The 684-nt window shown below is 36.3% G+C and overlaps 1 protein-coding gene across 1 annotated transcript in view; it reads left to right on the top strand.

Annotated features, from left to right (window-relative positions):
- Nucleotides 1-268: 268 nt before the first annotated feature.
- The window catches only part of LOC118733675, a 66,529-nt gene continuing 66,113 nt past the window's right edge, over nucleotides 269-684 (top strand). Inside the window, exon 1 of the mRNA XM_036463183.1 lies at nucleotides 269-434. The gene's annotated coding sequence lies outside the window, so the exon portion shown is untranslated. The remainder of the gene's footprint in view (nucleotides 435-684) is intronic.

Raw genomic sequence — 684 nt, 5'->3', positions numbered from 1 at the left:
AATAATTAAGTCTCTATTAACATATTTACATTACGTGCATACTTATGCATTCATATTTGGTGCTTTTTTGCTCATTCGTCATTAAGCTTTTGTCTTTAACAGGCGTATTTCTTTCAGTGTATATTTGTCGATATAAGTTGCTTGGTGTAGCATACCTTTAGGCGCACACAGTGTGCAGCACTCACATTTCCGCCATTGCTTGTTCATTACTAACGTACTTGTCCGCTTTTTTTTTCTTCTTTTGTCTTGTTTTGTCTTTTGCAGAAGAATGGGTAACAAAAAAGAAAACAGAACTTACAACTACACGCCAAATCGAAACACGCGTTAAGCGGCAATTGGTGCTGGAAGATGGCAAAGTTGTGGAGGATTCAGGACCAATTGTCTCAACGAATACAACGGAAGATACTGATAAACAGGAAACGGAAACAACAGAGGTGAGTTTTTTGGAAAAGGAAGTCAAAATACACATACATACATACATACATATGTAAAGCCGTAGAGAAACATGTAAATACATATTTTTTTATATAAAAATAAATTTGTGCATCATGCATATGTACAGCAATAAAATCTGTGTTCGTATGGAAAAGTAGCTTATGTCGAAAGGCTGGCTTTAGTATAAATCGGCATTCGCAGTATACGATTGCGAATGACTCACTGGCGCTGAGCTGTTGTAGAACTTTT

This window comes from Rhagoletis pomonella, unplaced genomic scaffold, assembly GCF_013731165.1.
Source record: "Rhagoletis pomonella isolate Grant_MI unplaced genomic scaffold, Rhpom_1.0 Rhpom_scaffold_00002, whole genome shotgun sequence".
Lineage (NCBI taxonomy): Eukaryota > Metazoa > Arthropoda > Insecta > Diptera > Tephritidae > Rhagoletis > Rhagoletis pomonella.
The sequence above is the reverse complement of the archived record's forward strand: the minus strand, read 5'-3'. Positions and strand labels throughout refer to the sequence as shown.